Genomic DNA, 19,637 nt, shown 5'->3' on the forward strand with positions numbered 1-19,637 from the left:
TAAACAATGTTTCAGGACCTGGATTATAACAGGCTCTCTCCTTGACCAAATATTTGGCAGACTCCTCTGATCCCACTTATCCATGAGAATTGCACCTTGGCCTCTGTCCTATCTTTGGCCTGCTCGACCTAGCTGAACAAAAAATCCTGCTCTGTCATTCTTGACCTTTGATATCTGATCAAGTCCTTCATCTTCCACTTTTGATGCCTGCTTTTAGCAAGAATCCTAGGAAGTCAGTTTAGCAAGATCCACCCATCCCTTAATGTCTCCTCTTATTAATTTTCCATCCATTGACCCTCTCACCTTGATCCTTGGCTATAAATGCCCGCTTGTCCTTGCAGTATTTGGAGCTGAGCCCAATCTCTCATCTCTATTGCAATACTCTTATTGCAAAAGTCTTGAACAGTCTTCCTTACCATTTTAATAAGTGTCAGAGTAACCTTTTCTTTAACTACACATTAAGACTGTGGAAGGTCTTATGCCCCCTAATGTACCTGGCAAAGTTTCATTTATCCTTGAATTCCAGTGTCACCTTGTTTTCCATTTTTCTCTGAGGACCCCATACCTCCTCCAACAGAATGAAATGTTCCTGCAGTTTTAACATGTGTCACATGGCATTATGGTTGATTTTTTTTTACATTTCTGTCTCCACTGCCATGAGCACCTAGAGAGAATACTGTATCTCTATGTTTTTGTGTCCCCAGAGTCCATCACAAGCCTCACCCAGAGAGGAACATCACTTCAAGATTGTTAACTGAATTGCTTCACTGTAGAGTCAAATCCTTAAAATTTGCTGTTGGCTGAATGTTTGCATCCGCATAAATTTATATATTGAAACCTAATCCCCAGTGTGATGGCATTTGCAGGTGGGGACCTTGGGAGACAGTTAGGTCACAAGGATGGAGCCCTTTTGAATGGGATTAATGCCCTTATAAAAAGAGATACTAACTAGAGAAATTACCTCTTTCTCTGCCTTGTGAAGTCAGAGCAAGAAGGAAGCCATCTTGCAAACCAGAAAGAGAGCTCATCAAGAACAAAATTGGCCAGCACCTTAATCTTGGACTTCCCAGCCTTCAAAACTACATGGATTTCTGTTGTTTAAGCCATGTAGTCTATGGTATTTCTGCTATAGTAGCCTGAACTAAAACAGGCTCACAGTACTAGGAGACTTTTCTGGGCTTAGAGAGGAATAAGTGCGGTTCAAGGAGGATGGAAAATATTCACTTAAGCACAGAGCAGTGAGAGGACACCACTGAAGCAGAGGCAGCATAAACAAATGCAGGACAGTGAAATAGTCATCATGTGGGGTAAATGGCATAATGTGGCATCTAGAAACAACAACTCACTCAAGATTTGAACAGTTTACTGTATATAAATTATAACTCAATCAAAAAGAGTATTTATTATAAGTTTATTTCCTGATAACAAGTTGAAGAAACATGGCCAGTTGTCAAGATGGACAGCAACAAGGACGTGGAATGCTGGCAAGATCACAGATCAAAGACATCTTACCTCTCCACACCTCACTTCCCTTGGATCAGCTTTATTCATTCCATCTGTACATGGTCCAGACTGGTCATCCCAACTCATCACCACAAATCCCTCTCCATGTCCATAAGACCTTCCAATCTAGCTCTACATCTAAGTAGAGTCTCCATGAGAGTCCCCAGACCCCCTCCAGGTCCAGTCAGGTGTGGTATGGGAAGGGGGACATCTAGGGCTGCAGGAATCTGCTCCCATGGTGGTGGAAGGGCAATTTTCAGAGAAGGGAGTCTAGGCAAAACAGGAACTCCACAAGTGTATCAACTATAGGGCAGCTGGACCAGAATAGAGGGTTTGTGTTGAAAAGAATTTGGGATGGGGTTGGATTACAGAAGTTGAGCAGCGAAGAGGCCATAGGGTTATGTACAGTATCTTTTAGGCAACGGCAAGCCTGTACTGTAGAAATACTTTAGTATTGGGCTCCAGTCTCCCTGGGGAGGGGCTGGGGTGGTGTATCCTACAACCCCTCCTAGAAATGCCTTCCCAGGGAAGACGACCAGAGAGAGCAAGCCTTTGAGATCCAGGGCTCAGTTGCGGAACTCCATTCTATGCAAAGAAGAGCTATTGTGAGCAGTTTAATGACCTGCCTCCTCTCATTATAGAGGCTGCTCTTCCTCACCTGCCAGAGAAGTGGAGACCTCCACATTCCTGACTGCAGTGGCAGCTGCACATCAAGATTTTGGACCTCCAGATTGACCTGTGCCAACTAGTCCTAATTGTCATTTTGAGAAGTGGAACAGACCTGTCTCATATTGAAGGCCCCATGCTGGGAGGTGGGGTGTATACCCCAGCTACCTCTCTTGGCAGAAGGGTATTAAAGCAATACCCAGAGGAGGGCATGAAGCTGGTGTAGGGAGCTGACAAAGACTAATCTGAGTACCTTTGTACAGGTTACAACTCTTCTGGTTACAATTACTGATCCTCCCTGGAGCTGGCATTGGCCAAGAGGAGAAAAAACAAGAATACAGAAGTGTCTTATGGAACCCACTGGGTTTCAGGGACTCAGTAATTGGGTCCCTGTAGGGAGCTCAGGGTGTCCTATCTATTTTTTCAGCATGCCCACTTTATTCTTTTTCACCCTACTGAATAGCTAACTCCCCTTTCCTATCCACAAGGCAGAACAGCAGTCACCAACAGTCCCAAATTCACATGGCCTACTTTCAACAGAGCAATCAACTGAACCTGCTGTCTCTTAATTTCAGTCTGTGTTTATTGGGGAGGACCTGACTGGCCAGATATAACTGGCCACTGTAGATCAACCACCAATGGTAGCCTTCAGTGTGTGGCCATGCTATATGAACATGATTTCTCTCACTGGAAAAAAAACTGGGGTGCAGAGCAGACAGTTATCAGAGAAAGGGTAATTGCATGGCAAACTAGGAGGCACCCCAAGTTTGTTCCCTATGCCCTCACTGTGTAGGGACCTAGTACACAAAATCCTATTCTTTAATGTCACCTGATGATTATTCTGTGTTTCCCAAGCTTCAATCACTCACAAACCATCTTGATAACTCTTGCCATCTTTAGTACCACCGCTCCTATTATCTACATAATTAATTATTTATTTATTAAAGTTCATTTATTTTTGAGAGAGAGAGAGGAAGAAAGCATGGGTGCACATATATGTGTGTGAGTGGGGAAGGGGAAGGGGCAGGGAGAGAGGGAGAGAGAGATTCCCAAGCAGGTTCTGCACTGTCAGCACAGCCTGATGTGTAGCTCAAACTTGCACCATGAGATCATGACCACAGCCGAAGTTGGATTTTTTTAAAATCAACTCACTTGTTTTATTTACTTAAGTAAATTTTGGCCTTGGCCTGAGCAATAATAGTCATAAAACTGGGTTTGGTGTGTTTCTAAAATATTTTTTCTTGCACATATCATAGTAAGTGCATACCATTAAAATAAAAAAGGTTTGACCATAAAATTCTTGAAGTGATTTCACAACCCCCCGGTGATAAATGAACCTTACTTTGGGACTCTTGATCCAGAAGGTCCTAGAAAAGGGAATAGCAAAGGACGGTGGTTCTTGGAGCCAGACAGGCCTGAGTTCAATTCCCTTTCTAGGTTATTCAATCTTTGGCAAGTCACAAAAACTCTGTAAGACTCAGCTTTTGCATTTAAATTTTTTCAGCTGATTTATAATTGACATATGACGTTGTGTAAGTCTAAGGTGTACAACATGTTGATTTGTTAGCTACCACCTCTATCACATTACATGATTATCTCATATGTCATGAAAAAATTTAAGTTCTAGGCTCTTAGCAACTTTGAAGCATAACAGATGGATGGATAAAGAAGATGTTGTGGGGGATGCCTGGGTGGCTCATTCAGTTGATACCCGACTCTTGGTTTCAGCTTAGGTCATCATTGAACCCCCGAGTTGGGCTCTGTGCTGACAGTGTGGAGCCTGCTTGGGATTCTCTCTCTTCTTCTCTCTCTGCCCCTCCCTCACACATGCTCTCTCTCTCTCAAAAATAAATAAATATTTTTTTAAAGATGTTGTATACATATGCAATGGAATATTATTCAGCCATGAATAACCTTGCCATTTGTGACAACATGAATGGACCTTGAGGGCCTTATTCTAAATGAGATAAGTCAGATAGAGAAAGATAAGTACTTTCACTTATATGTTGAACTTAAAAGAGCTAAACTCATAGAATCAGAGAAAAGAGTGGTGGTTACCAAGGGCAGGGTTTGGGGAGGTGATATTTGAGGTTACAAACTTGCAACCAGAAGATGAACAAATTCTAGAGATCTAATTCACGTTCTGGAATCTCTATGCTGGAGATACTCAACATAGTGAGTATACATTTTTGCATTTGTAAAGCGGGGATAAACAATACCCACCTCAACCAAGTGCTAGAAGGCTTAACAGTAGTGAGGTTTAGGAAGTGCTCCAGTGCTCCGTGCATGCTGCAGGAGCTCAAATCCACTAATGCTTTCAGGGGTCTGCATGGCTCCTGAAAGACCACCATGGCTAGTTCTTCTTGGCACCATCTTGTACCCATACACCTCAGAAATAATCTCTCATCCCGCAAGGTAAACCAGGCTCCTGGATGAAATCCCCCCAAGAGAACACAGGAATGGTAGCCCGGTGTAGTGGTTAAAGTGCTGGAAGTCTTCAATGCCAGATTTCAATACCAGTTCTGCCATTTATTAGCTGGGTGACCTTGGAAAAGTGACTTAACTTCTCTGAGCTCCTGTTTCTTTGTCTATAAAAATATGATAATAATACCTCCTCCGAAAAGATTTTTGTGAGGATCAAGGGAGAGAGAGCAGGCCTTTCATCTCCCTTTATTCTGTGTAACCACAGCAATCACCTGCCATTAGCCACCATGACTGTGACATTCCTATACATGCTTGACAAGAGCTACTATTTCAGGGACGTGACAAGCTGAGCTGTCTGCTGGAGAGGGACTCCGTGGGAAAACAGGCCTGACCATCAGCTTCATGAGTTCTGACAGTAATGTGTCTAGCAATGAAAACAGTCATCATTTTCCACAGCAAAAAAAAGAAAAAAAAAGCATCTCCCAAACCTTTGTAAATGAGAAATAATTCATGCATGAAGAAAGTCATTCCAGGGAGATATTATTAAAATTCTACCCTTTCTTGCTATTAGAAGAACAAAATAGGCAGAAATAACTAGGGGAAAGGTGTGGGGGGGATTATTTTCCCATATCTGCAACTTCAAAATAAATATAAAATGGCTTCTCTTTCAATTTTGAAGTGATGTCCCTTCCACTTGGGACCAGATAGAAAGGGAAAGGAATGGGAAGACTCTGATGTACTCATGGGGGCCCTTTCAAAAATGTTATTCTTTATAAAGCCACAGGGGAGGTGGGATTCTTTTTCTGTTCACATGCAAAGCTGACCCTCAAGGGGTTGCCTGGGCGAGGTTGGGGGTAGAAAATGCAACAGGAAGGGGTCATGGTGGGGGGAGGACCTTTAAAGAATTTGGGACTGGGACCCTACATTTAAATCAGGACTGCAAACATGTATGCCAGCAGGACTAGGCAGGTAATTTAGATAAATAAGTGAAGAACATAACCAACTGGAGAGTCCGTTCTCTATCTAAAAGGGGACAGCTGTTGCTCAACTCAGCCAACTGCTTATGCTAGAAAATGGGCCCAGAATTGCCAGATCTTCTGTTTCCAGAAAAGCCAAAATTCTGGGTTTTTATTTTCAATTTCTTTTTAGTTCACAATTTAAATATTTTGTTTAAATACTAAATTGGCCCAATAAAAACTTCACCCCACACATTTGTGGGCCACATTTGATCTAGGGGGAAATGGGTTATGACCTCTGATTTAAATATGTTTTCCTTAGCCTACTCTCTCGATCACAAGGGTGTTTCTAGACAGTTTTGCTAGTGAACAGTCACAGGTGTCTTTTGAGAAGCCCTGTCTTGTGACCAACATGCACAGTTGTGAAGATGTCTGCCCCATGTCATTAATGGAGGAAAATTTACATCCACACCTGCCTACCAATCTTCTTCAGAACATTTGTTCCTCAAACTACTCCATCTTTTGAGTAGGATGTGTTTTCAGCCAGGATGTTCTCTTTGACACCAGCATAATCTACTGTGACATCGCCTGCTTGCTTGACAAACGACATGACAGGGACTTGACTATTGGGATGGATTCCTAGCCACAGGCCAGGCCTATTGCTACCTGCACATCCTCTGGGGACCCCGGAGGGTGCTGGCCACCCCTCATGCCCCTCCCAGGTTGCCTGATACACGGCTCTGCCAGGATGTCATAAATACAAGAGCTATATTTTTCTGTTTTAGTCATTTAAACATGCAGTCTTGAGATGGCTGCAGCCTCCTCAGAGGGTGATATGTTTTGACATCCATATTTGGAGCTGACATTAAAAAGCTCCTGGAGGAATAGACCCGATGTGAAAACCCTTCTGAATGGAAGGTACATGGTGTGCAAACTGCTTCCTGGCTCAGCTTTTCATAAAGACTATCTCATTGAGTGTGAGACACAGGCATCATACAGAATACAAGCTATTTGAGGGCCCCATGTGCATCCACAACTGTAACAGTAAAGGGGGTGGGGGGTAGGAATGCTTATTCTTAGGGTCCTTACTAGTGTTAACTGAGAAAATCTATGTAATATGTATGGTTTTACAAAAGTAGATCAAACATCAGCTCCATTCAGTTTCTTATTTAGGAAACTAGATCCCCAAATCATTAGACAAATGGGGAGGGAAGAATTATATTGATTATATTTTAAATATCTTAAATATTTAAATATGAACACTTCAAAATTTATTAGATTTTACATAAGTATCTTTTCATAAAATCAGAATATCTTGGACTTGTCTAGCCTTATTCATTAGGAAGTTATCATGGTGTTATTTCAGTTGTTCTCACATAGTAACAGCTAAGCATACACCCTTGGGGGTGTCACTCACCTTGTCCAGGTTTCAGTTTGCTTATCTGTGAAGTGGGATAACTTAATGCTCCAATACGTGGGATCGGCCTAGAAAGAAATCTCTGGTAAACTATGTGAAAGCACTTTAGAGAATATGGAAGGCAATATATACAGTCAAGGTACCAGAGTGTGATCCCCCTAGTCCATCTGAGAGCCCCCCAGTACCCTGTCCTCTTACACCACTGGTGTGATTCCAGCCCTGCTCCTCACAAGCTAAGGTTGAATCCTTCCTGCTAACAAAGCAGATGGTGAGGCAGAGGGTGTAAGCCCTGTACCTCAGGGCTATAACAGGCCTGGCAAGGTGAGCACTCAGTGCCCCTCCGTTCCCTAACCCCCCTGGGCCCCTCTCTGTCTATCACATCCCCATCCAGCCTCTCAGTGAACCCTCTCGGCTTCCCCTTCCAAATGAGTCCTACCATGGCCTTCTCACTAGTGTGAGTGAGAAGGCCATCCTTCACAAGTGTCTCCTCAGTGGTCCCTGATTCCACCTTTGCCCCTACAGTCTACTCCCCACACAACAGTAAGACACATTTAAAAAAATTTAGTGGCATAAAGCAACCATTTTATTTTTTCTTTATTTAATTTTTAAAGTTTATTTATTTTGGAAGAGACAGAGACAGCATAAGTGGGGGAGGGGCAGAGAAATAGGGAGAGAATCTTAAGCAGGCTCTATGCTGACAGAGGCTTGAACCCATGAAACCATAAGATCATGACCTGAGCTGAAACCAAGAGTCAGATGCTTAACAACTGAGCCACCCATGCATCCCAGACACATCTTTTACAATGTCAGTCAGACCAAGGCCCCCTCTGTGTTCTACTGGCAATCTTCCAGTGGTCCCTTTCCTCCCTGAAGACAAAGTGGGTCCTACTTGGACCTCATGGGTTTGCCTGAGCTGACCTCTGCTCACACCAGGTGCATAGACCACCCAGCACCTTACATTGCACCTTCACACCAGCTGCACGAGGAGCAGACTCTGACATCATTTTACAGAGGAGGAAACTGAGGCTCAGAAAAGCAAAGTCATGGGGCACCTGGATGGCCCAGTCAGTTGAGTATCAGACTCTTGATTTCAGCTCAGGTCATGACCCCACAGTCTTGAGATGGAGCCCTTGCATCAGGTTCCACACTGGGTGTGGAGCCTGCTTAAGATTCTGTCTCTCCTTCCTTCCCTCTTCCTCTCACCAGCTATGTGCTCTCTCTCTCTCTTTATCTCTCTCTCTCTTTCTGTCTCTCAAAAATAAAAATAAAAATAAAAAAAAGAAAAGAAAGGTCACTTGTCTAAGGTCACACAATGAAGAAGTGATGGGGTCAGAATTTGAATTCAAGCATCCCTTTATGCTGATCTTACTTATTTTTACCCTATTGTGTATGTTTTATAAATCACTTCAAATCCATATTGGAATAATCAGGGAAGGAAGGAAGGAAGGAGGGAAGGAAGGAAGGAAGGAAGGAAGGAAGGAAAAATTTGAGGCCTAGGACCAGCCATGTCTCTAAAGCAAGATCCTTTGGACGCTTGGAGGCTAAAAAAACTATTAACTTGGTAAAAATCATTCCAAATATTATAACTTGGGTTTTTCCTCTGCTTCAGGAATTTCTGTAGACATACAGAAAGAGGGCATATTTCAACCAGCAGAAAAGTCCTGACTAACCAGGCTAGCATTTGAGTTAACTGCACAGAAAATGTAGTTGAGCCATCAGAAAATTGTTTTAATGTCTGGAGTTTCTTCTATTGTGCTGCCGTTAACATGATGCTAATGAAATGTAATAAAATGTGGCTTGAAAAGGAAACCCATCTGCTCTGAAACTTCAATTAATATGATTAAGATACAGCTTTTATGCAATAAACTTGCATCTGATGCACATTCTGCTCTTTATGGATTATTACAGCAGCACTATTGCAGTCATATAAAGTTAAGCTGTGCCCAATTAACATTTGCAGCCAGCTCTATAGCCCAGAGCCTTGCAGCGGGTTGGGGGAGGGGGAGAGGCAGTGCCTTTGACTTGACCACTTCCCAGAATGGTACACTACCTCTATTCTCAGTTCCTCTGGACAGAGCAGCACCTGCTCTTCTCTGTCTCCTGCTACTCTCCCTTCGTGGTATCTGACAACATGGGTTGGGCAGGGAAAGTGGCCATGACAATAGTCTTGTCCTGGAACTCAGAGAGGTGACTACCCTGTTTCAACTACAAGGGGCTGGAAGTTGCTTGGTAGGGACTGCCCCCTTTGCTTTCTTCTCTCAATATTCTACCATCAAAGTCAACAAGTTTTTCTACTTTTCTACACATCTTTTCTAGTTTTTCTATACATCTATTATGTGTAAGTCACAGGGGGCAAAGAGAAGAGATACAAAAAAAAAAAAAAAAAAAAAAGGACAGACCTGATCCTCAGAACACATGGAGAGGTTTCTGGAGTGAAAAATGAGCCACTGCGCGCAATGACATGGGTGGGGCTAGAGTATAATGCTAAGTGAAATAAGTCAGTTAAAGAAAGACAGATACTGCATGACTTCACCCATATAGGGAATTTAAGAAACCAAGCAAGCAAACAAAGAAAAAAAAAGACAAACAAAAAACCCCCAGACTCTTAAATATGGAGAGCAAACTGATGATTACCAGAAGGGAGGTGGGGGTAGTTTAAATAGGTGATGGGAATTAAGGAGGACACTTCTTGTGATGAGCACCAGGTGTTGTTAGGAAGTGTTGAATCACTATATTGTACACTCAGAACTAATATTACACTGTATGTTAACTAAAATTAAAATTTAAAAAGATATTTCTGAGGAAATAAAGCCTCTGCACAGAGAAGAAAATTCCTCAGAGAAGAGAGAGAATAACACATCCATAAAACAAGAATAGTATGTCATTAATAAACAAATTAATAAAGGAGTATTTAGAGGGGGGAAAAACCCCTTGGGGGGTGGAAGGGATCAAAAGGTACAAACTTACAGATGGAAAATAAATAAGTCATAAAGATATAATGTACAGCATGGTGACTATGGTTAATAATACTGTATTGCATATTTGAAAGTTGCTAAGAGAATAAATCTTAGAAGTTCTCATTACACACACACAAATTCCACAACTATGTATGGTGATGGATGTTAACTAGATTTATTGTGATCATTTTGCAATGTATACAATATTGAATCATTATGTTGTATCTCTGAAACTAATATAATGTTTTATGTCAATTATAACTCAACTTAAAAAACAAGAAAAAAAATGGGCCACTGTGTAAAATCTTATATGGATCCTCTGCTCACCTCTCTCCCTCCAAATTCCAGCAGACTTCAGATAGAGGAAGTGGAGAGAAGCCCAGTCCTCTTTTTCCTTCAGTGGCAGAAAGGTACTGCTAGAAATAGTAATGGACATCTACCTCAGGTGGAGTTCCCACAGTCTAGGCAGGACTGACCCCACCCTGCTCCTCTCTTTCCCAGGAATGGACAACCAGGGCAGTCCATGCCACTTACCACAGTAGTCAGCTGCACTTGATCAAATCAGACTTGTAAGAATCAAGCCCAGGACTTTCTTTGGTGATGATAGGAAAAGTACTTTCCTTCACTGTGACTGCTAAGCTGGAGAAAGTGGGCCAGAAGCTGCTGGGGGCTATGTTTGCCATTAAGGGGAATTGAGGGGAAAGAAGGCCCTCAGAGGAAGGCAAAGCCAAACTATAGGGAAAAGCAGTCTTGATGACACAACTTGAGCATTTACATCCAGTTGTGACTAATGGCAGCTGATCTCTTGTCCTGCCTAGTTGTCGGGAGCGTGAATTCATCTTTTATAATGTAGTTTTTAAAAGATTTTCTTAATGTTTATTATTTTTTAGAGAGAGCAAGTCAGGGAGGGGCAGAGAGAGAGGGAGACAGAGAATCCTAAGCAGGCTCCACACTGTCAGCACAAAGCCTGATGTAGAGCTGTAACTCACGAACCATGAGATCATGACCTGACTTAAAATCAAGAGTTGGATACTTAACCTCCTGAGCCAACCAGGCACCACTTAAAAGGTAGTTTTAAGTTGTCTGTTGCAGCTGAAGGAGTTCTAGCCAGTACAAAGGCAGATACCACAAAAGTACTAGAATTTCCAGGGCCCTGGTACTGCTGGAGGGATCCTAGGGATGTTGCAGAACTGAGCTGGGATATCTCAGAGGCCAGCTGACTTCTGTGGTTAGTAAGGTCTGCAGAGGCTGCAGACTCACAGAGCCCACCCTCTTCTTTATTCCCTCCCTTCCCCACTCCTTCCTCTTCCCCAGCTCTCTCCCATGGAAATGTCCCATCAACCTTCAAAACTGTTGCAGGGAACTTGCTCCAGTTGATCTACACTTTGTGAATCACTGTGACCTGTGCGCTCTCACCTGAGTTACATTTTCAAGAAGTTCATAACCTGTGAACCCAAAGTAGAATTGGCTGCCTTCCTGGACTGAGTTTTGCCCCAGGAGATATTTCAAGGAAGGACAATGAGGAACGCACTATTCAGTGTATCAGAGGTGTTACTCTCCAAATTAATAGAGGTGGTGCCTGTGGGACCTTACGCTGAGGGCTGTGTCCTGGATTCATGGTTCCTACAACTACCTTAGATTTTACTACCAAGCATACATTGATAGGCCTCAAAGCTGCGTTGGACAGGAGGATGTAGAAATGAGGAAGGAGAGTGGATACACATTTCTAATACTAGATAGACCTGGAAACAAATCCCAGTTTTGCATCTTATAACAGGGTGGCCTTAAAAAGTTACCTAACTTTCTCATGTCTCAGTTTCCACCTTGGCAAAACAGTAGTGTCTTCATGGGTTTGTTTTGAGGATGCTATGAGCTATATTGCTTCTCTCAGGGCTTAATAATACTAAGTTTTTTGTAAACTTAGCTTTTATATTCCAGGCACCAAGCTAGGAGTGTTGGCATACTTCCTCATTTAATCATCACAAAACCCTTGTTAGGTAGATATTATTTTTCTTGTTTTTCAGGCAGAGGCTGTGCCAATTGGACAGTTAGTTGCAAAAAAAAAAAAGATTGGCTTTCTTAGACAAAAATGGAACTTAATGAAAACATATTGGGGATTCAAAGAATCACTGGGAAGTCACAGAACCAGGCTTGGGGGTGACTGGGAACCAAGGTCATGCAGGACCTGTCTGGCCCACACTCCTAATTGCATGGGCAAGGATAACACCTCCAGATGGTCCCTCTAGTTTTTACCAATTGGCAAGGTCATATAGAAAGGAGCAGCTGACTGACTGAGCTTACATCAGTAAGCTGCCTGTCCCCTGGCTAGGATTGGAGGTAGAGGGAAATTAGAGAAAGGACTGGACACCTCTCTTTCCATGGCAGGAGGTGGGCAGAGGAACTATACTTCATCAAAAGTACACAATGGGATATTAGCCAAATAAGGCTATTAACAGGTTAAAGAGTGTTTGTTTCAGGACAACCTACAATTCTAGAGGATCACTGGAGAATATAGTTTTGGGACTATTAATGTCTTGGTCAAGTATTCTCTCTGTCTTTCTCTATTTCTCCCTCCCTTACCCCCCGCCCCCGCACACACACATGTACACACACACAGACACACACATTTTTAGTAGAGACTGAGGATTTGCACCCATGTCTTTTGACTCATGGTCCTCTTTTTCTACTCTTCTAGAACAGAATCTCGTAAGTGTGAGGGGAGATATGGTGGGCAGAAGCACCAAAAAGAAGTGGATATTGAATATGGAACTTAGATAAACCTCACAATTGTAGAGGGAGAACCAAGGTTCGTCATACTGGACTAGCTAAGAGGAGGTAGGGAAGCTGTGTGAGATGGGCTGGGAGGGGATGGTGTCTTCTCCAAAGAAGGGAGGAAAAAAAGAGGAAATGCTGGGGATGAAGTAGGCAAGCATGAGAAGAAGATCACTCTTGGGGTTCCAGGTCTGGACAGTAATATACCCTCACGTGCTCCCCAGGAGAGGCTAGGATGCCAGGACAGGTTGCCCTTGGGGTGCTGAGTCAGCACGGCCTGGCTGAGCAGCTCCTCCAAACACAGGAGCTCATAAATCACAGCTGACAAGGCGGGGGCTCTCTGCTGTGCACACATTTTGTTTCAGGGACAGATGGTCACTGGAGCATGCATGTGTATTTTTTGTAGTTGGGGAAGTGCATGTGTATCCTGGAGTGGTTATTAGTCTAGAGAGCTAAAGTAAACAAGGAGATTGTTTCTGCCCCCACCCACCATGGACCACAAAGCGTTTCCCAAACTAAAGCTATTAGAATATTAATTGTACTATTATTTAATAATGTTGTCATTTTACTTGAAGTCAATTTTTTTAATCCTAATAAATATATTTTTAAAAGAACTTTTAGACTTTCATTTCTGGTCTAGTATGTAGACAGCTTGAAAACTGTTACTATGCTCCAGTAACAAGTAAAAAGCTAAACAGATTTAAAAAGCAATAGCTCCTTAGATCTGTCAGAAAAGTGAGGTCACATGGCAAACTGAAGTCCCTAAAGTTAGAGAGACGGACAGCGAATACAGAAAATCATAGTTTACTAGGGCAGAAACTTCCTTGGGAACCAGGACCCAGTCAGGAAAACCTGAACTATAACTGACATGTTGCTGGGAGCTCAGTGTGAAAAGTTCTTAAAAACTCCAGGAAGGGGCGCCTGGGTGGTGCAGTCGGTTAAAGTGTCCGACTTCAGCCAGGTCACGATCTCGCGGTCCGTGAGTTCGAGCCCCGCGTCAGGCTCTGGGCTGATGGCTCGGAGCCTGGAGCCTGTTTCCGATTCTGTGTCTCCCTCTCTCTCTGCCCCTCCCCTGTTCATGCTCTGTCTCTCTGTGTCCCAAAAATAAATAAATGTTGAAAAAAAAAATTAAAAAAAAAAAAACAAAACTCCAGGAAGACCCAGTCATGGGGGCCTCCACACTTTTGTGAGTTTTACCTCTAAGAGCTCAACCAAGTTCTCACAGTAAATATTGGAAAAAAAATGTCCTCATGCTCCCAGAAGAGGGAGAAGGAAAAGAACCATTTTGAAATATGCCGGAGCACTTTGTTTTGTTTTGTTTTGTTTTTAACAAGGTCTACCCTAAAAACAAAAACAAAATAACAATAACAAAATTTTAACAAAGCCTAAACTATTGGGGTTTTATCAGAGCCCAATCAACCTGGGGGAAAGGAAATACTCAACTCCAGCCCGCTCTAGCCATCTTGTCCCACCTAAGGAGGAAGAAGGGACTGAGAAGCATTTATAAAGTTTCAAGTTCAAAGGCACAAGCTGATCAAACGACTGAAACCAAATCAGAAGAGTACAGAACACTTACTTTCTCTCCCCCCCCACAATATTAAAGACCTATTTACAACTGCTCCTTTACAATGGACAGAGATTGTCAGAATGAACCAAAAAACAATACCCAATTATACATTGTCTATAAGAATCCCACTTCAAATATAAAGACACATATAAATGAAAAGTAAATGGAAAAAGATATACCATGCTAACACTAATCGAAAGAAGGCTGGAATATCTATATTAATTTTAGACACAGCAGACCTCACAATAAAGAAAGTTATCAAGCATAAAGAGGGGAATTGCACAATAATAAAGGATCAATTCTCCAAGATTACATAACAATTCTTAATGTGCATGCATCTAACAACAGAGCATCAAAATGCATGAGGCAAAAACTGATAGAACTGAAAAAATAAGATGAATCCATAATTAGAGGTGGAGACTTTAACACCCCTCTATCAGAAACAGACAGATCCAGCAAGTAGAAAATCAGTAAGGGGATAGTAGGACTCAACAACACCATCAATCAACCAGATATAATTGACATCTATAGACTACTTCATTCAACAAGAGCAGAATACATATTCTTCTCCAGTTCAAATGGAACATTAACCAAACTACACCACATTCTGGGCATAAAGAACAGCTTAACAAATTTAAAAGAAGATAAATCATACCATGTCTGCTCTCAGTCCTCAACAGAATTAAACTAGAAACCAATAACAAAGAGATATCTGGAAAAATGAAAAGTACTTGGAGGTTAAGCAATACAATTCTAAATAACACATAAGAAATTAACACATAATAAATAACACAAAAAATTAAACATATTTTGAACTACATGAAAATGAAAATATAACTTATTAAAATTTGTGAGATGCAGAAAAAGCAGCACCTGGAGGGAAATTATAGCATTGAATGTATAAAAAGAAAAGAAGAAAGATAAAAAATCAATAATCTAAGTTTCTTCTGTAGGAAATTAGAAAAAGGAGAGCAAATTAAGGCTCTTAACCAAGAAGAATAAAAGAAATAATAAAAATTAGAACAGAAATCAAAGACATTGAAAACAAGAAGTCAATAGAAAATAATCAACAAAACTAAAGCTGGTTTTTGGAAATATTAATAAAATCAATCTAACTAAAAATAAGAAAGAGAAGATACAAATTATGTATACCAGAAATTAAAGAGGAGGCATCAGTACAGATCTCATGGACATTAAAAGAATAATAAAAGAATATTATGAACAATTCTATGCCCACACATTCAATACCCTAGATGAAATGGACCACTTCCTTGAAAGACACAATCTTCCAAAACTGATATGAGAATAAATATACAATCTGAATAGCCTATATCTATTAAAGAAGTGGAAACAATAATTATTAATATTCCAACACAAAATACACCAGGCCCAGAAGAGTTCATTGGTGAATTCTATCAAAGATTTAAGGAAGAAATTATAGCAATTCTCTACAATCTCTTCCAGAAGATAGAAACAAAGGAAAGACTTCCTAATTTATTTGGTAATACCAAAACCAGACAAAGATATTACAAAAAAGAAAACTAGAGACCAATATCTCTCATGAACATAGATGCAAAAATCCTAGACAAAATATTACCAAGTGGATTCAACAATGTTAAAAAGAATTATATACCACAACCAAGTGGAATTTATCCTGGATATGCAAGCCTCGTTCAACATTGGAAATCAATTAATGTAACCCATCACATCAACAGCGTAAAGAAGAAATAGCACATTATATTATGTATAAAAAGCATGACAAGGGGCGCCTGGGTGGCTCAGTCGGTTGAGCGGCCGACTTCAGCTCAGGTCATGATCTCGCAGTCGGTGAGTTCGAGTCCCGCGTCGGGCTCTGTGCTGACAGCTCAGAGCCTGGAGCCTGTTTCAGATTCTGTGTCTCCCTCTCTCTGACCCTCCGCTGTTCATGCTCTGTCTCTCCCTGTCTCAAAAATAAATAAAATGTTAAAAATATATATTAAAAAAAAGGCATGACAAAATTCAGCACCTATTCATCATTTGAAAAATAACTCTTGGTAAATTAGGAATAGAGAGAAACTTCCTCAACTTGATAAAGGTCATCTACAAAACCTATAGCTAACATTATATTTAATGATGGGAAATAGAAGCTTTCCCACTAAAATCAAGAATAAGGCAAGGATGTCCCATCTTGCCACATGTTTTCAAGATCATATTGGAAGCCCTAACACAGTAAAACAAGAAAACAAGATAAAAGGTATGCTGATTAGGAAGAGAGAAATAAAATTCTTTGCTCACAGATGACATGATCAGAAAATCCAAACTAATTGACAAAAAAGAAACTCTCCCAGAAGTAATAAGTAATTATAGCAAGGTTGCAAAATAGAAAGTTAATATTGAAAAATATATTTAAAGATTGAAAAATGTTGAAAGTCAATTACTTTTCTATGTACTATTAATGAACAAGAGAAATTTACACATTACCATTTATATTAACACTCCCTCAAATAACTTATTTATTTATTTATTTATTTTAGAAAAATGAAAGCTGATTTTTATTTTATCATCAGTAGCTATTCTTTAAATATGAACATACATATCTAGTATTCTACACATCACAGTTTTTAACATTAGTTAATGAAGGTTAAACATACAACATATATCCTTACAAAAAAAGTCAAATGCAAACTTAAAAATTTAAACAAAAGTCTTACTAATTTAAAAAAAATTTGTGTTGGGTACCATTTGTACAACACAATTAATTTAAACATTTTCATTTTGGCTGCACATGAAAAAAGCGGCAGTAGAAAATAAAATGACTGAGGATTTTCAAATAGCAGAATAAGCAATTTTGCCTTGAAGGAGAAGCAATATTAAATACCAGTTTTCAAAAAAAAATCCACATTTAAAAATATGTAGTTCAAGTCACAATATTTTTCTCAGTAGAGACCCCTGAGATGCATAATTAACTGCCTTAGATGGCCCATTTGAAAGGACAATGTCCCTTCAGAGTATAACGTTACTGATTTGGGCACAGAAAAGAAGTCTTGAGAATGAGAACATGATTAAAAAAGAGGGAAGAGGAATAGAAGAAAGAAATAAAAAGCAGGAGTAAAGTACATGAGATCAAAATTGCAATCACTAAAAACTGCATTCTCAGCCACTGCAGAATACTGTCTTCTATCCACAGCAGGCGCCTGCCCCAGAGCTGCTATTGCAGCATGGATCCGATTTGCTTGGAGATAGCCTCGTCATTCAAATGTTTTGTTGTTTACCTGAGAGCATTTAGAAGACTTTCTACACTATTGGGATATTGGTCCTTAAGAACTTTGATACAACCTTTCATATCAATTTTTGAAGTTTTGGCAAATGCTCCCACTAAATTGTATGTGTCATAGAGTATTATGACACCCAACATTACCCTCAAGCAGAATGACACCGTCTCTTCGTTTGTAAATCTGCTTCTGTATTCCAGTGTTTCGAGCGTGACTCTGCATACACTAGCCGTGGTGCTTAGACAATCTGTGGTATTTTCTTTGGTAAATTTTTATTTTCTGATACAAATTTTGTTGTGGCATCACTTAAGGTTTTCAGCATTGAGACTGCCCCAGCATAAAACAAAGACAGTCGATTTGCCGATTTATTATTTACTTCATTTTCTCCTTTTGCTGCAACATTATTAATCCTCATAAGACTCAATGTTCTTCTATAATACAGAAATCATTCTGTATGGAGGGATTTGTCATCTTGAGTTTGTCCAACAGGAGTGTGAAGAGTCTCTGCAAACTGTTTAGCAAGAGCCTGCTCTCGCTCTAGATGCTGGGTGGAAGAGTATGGGGTACTTGTCAAGGCTCCCAGAAGATCTCTTAGTGCTTCTTCTAACCTCTAAGAAAATTCGTAAAATTTCTTTAAAAAAATTTTTTAATGTTTATTTTTGACAGAGAGAGACACAGAGCATGAGCGGGGGAGGGGCAAGAGAGAGCAGGAGACACAGAATCTGAAACAGGCCCCAGGCTCTGAACTGTCAGCACAGAGCCCGATGCAGGGCTCGAACTCACAGACCACGAGATCATGAACTGAGCTGAAGTTGGATGCTCAACCGACTGAGCCACCCAGGGGCCCCCAAATTTCTTTAATTTGCATACTAGTGGAACAACTGCACCTCAAGCCTTCTCATCTGCTGGATGCTGGATTGCATCTCGTATTTCATGGCCACCTCCTCTATGTTATTGCAAATCTTCCAAGATACCTTCTGCATCTTTTAATACTACATTCACCTGATTACAAATTTCCTTCTCAAACTCTTTAGGCTGGGCATTTTAAAACTCAAGGAAAAAATTTGACCCCTGCTCAACATCTGTGCATGTCAAAACTTTAAGATTCCTCATGTTAAGGTACCTCTTCTACTGAAAGAAATCTTCAGCCAGTGCTGGTGATTCTGTTTTTGTCATTCTATCAACTTGGTAACCTTGAATGAATCATTCAAACTCCAGGCCTCAGTTTCTTGCCAAGCCACCAGCACTCGCATAAAAGGAGGACACTTGCCTGCACCACCTCCCGCTGTGTCCCATCCCCCTCAAATAACATATTTAAAGATAAATCTAACAAAATATGTGCAAGATATATACAAAGAAACTACAAACTCTGATAGAAGAACTCAAAGAACTAAATAAATGGAGAGATATTCCATGTTCATGGATAAGAAGATATTGCCAAGGTGTCAGTTCTTCCCAACTTGAACCATAGAGTCAATACAATCCCGATAAAAACCCCACCAGTTTTTGGATATCAACAAACTCTAGCTTCCTTTATTCTTTGCTTCCTTTCCTGAAAAATTCAGTCCAAAAGTCAGCAGGTGGTTCCAAGCAGAGTAAGTCTGTGTGGATTGTGGAGCAGCCCACTGTGAAGTGTCACAAATATCAAGAGGATAACATCCCTGCAACATGGGATGGGATACCAGAGTCTATGCATGGAGGCAGTGGTGGTGATGACCCAATGCAATGTGTCAAAGCCTGGGAAGAGTGAAGAATTTATCCATACATGGTAAAGAGGTGCATGTAAGGTAAGATGGATAGGGTGTAGGGCAGCAAGTGGGATGAAGAAGACAACTGTGTAAGACAGTATGGAGTTTTAGAACTCTAGCTGGGTAAAGATGGCAACCATGGGGTAGGGTGTCAGGTCCAGGAAAGATGAAGAAGAAAACTGTGTATTGAGGGGTGATGGTAGCAGCAGCCAATGCAGGATGTTGGAGCCTGAGCAGGGTCAGAAGGATACATGTAATGGAGATACAAGAGGTATTAGTCAGTGTAAGATGCCAAAGCCCAAGTAGGGTGAAAGGGCATCTGTGCATAGGACAGTCATGATGATTGGAAACTGGCTATATATAAGAGGGTTGCTCC

At 40.9% G+C, this 19,637-nt stretch overlaps 1 pseudogene; it reads right to left on the reverse strand.

The window, feature by feature from the left end:
• Positions 1 to 17,449: 17,449 nt before the first annotated feature.
• Positions 17,450 to 18,142, reverse strand: LOC115502829 (annotated as a pseudogene).
• Positions 18,143 to 19,637: the final 1,495 nt, after the last annotated feature.

Source organism: Lynx canadensis, chromosome E2 (assembly GCF_007474595.2).
Source record: "Lynx canadensis isolate LIC74 chromosome E2, mLynCan4.pri.v2, whole genome shotgun sequence".
Lineage (NCBI taxonomy): Eukaryota > Metazoa > Chordata > Mammalia > Carnivora > Felidae > Lynx > Lynx canadensis.